At 0.5% G+C, this 436-nt stretch overlaps 1 pseudogene; it reads left to right on the forward strand.

Annotated features, from left to right (window-relative positions):
- The window catches only part of LOC119592351, a 30652-nt pseudogene that overhangs the window by 28524 nt on the left and 1692 nt on the right, over window positions 1–436 (forward strand).

The raw sequence follows: 436 nt of genomic DNA on the forward strand, positions 1-436 counted from the left end.
AAACAAAAATATATTTAATAAAATATTTTTAAAATATATATAAATAATATATATAATTATATAATAATATTATTTTAAAAATAGAAAATTTAAAAATATTTAATTATAATAAATATATTATATATAATAAAATTTATTTTATTAAAATTTTAATTTTATAAAATTTAAAATTATAATATTAATATTATTATTTTATTTTTAATAATATTATAATATATATAATATAATTTTATATTTTAAAAAAATATATATATATAATTTTATATTATATAATTTTTAATTATTATAAATATTTATTTAAAAATTTAAAAATTATATATATTTTTATTATATATAATTTTTATATAATATATTTTATATATAAATAATTTATATATAAATATTTTATATATATATTATAATATATATTTTTTTTTTAAAAAATATTATATATATA

The sequence above is a fragment of the Penaeus monodon genome, chromosome 30 (assembly GCF_015228065.2).
Source record: "Penaeus monodon isolate SGIC_2016 chromosome 30, NSTDA_Pmon_1, whole genome shotgun sequence".
Lineage (NCBI taxonomy): Eukaryota > Metazoa > Arthropoda > Malacostraca > Decapoda > Penaeidae > Penaeus > Penaeus monodon.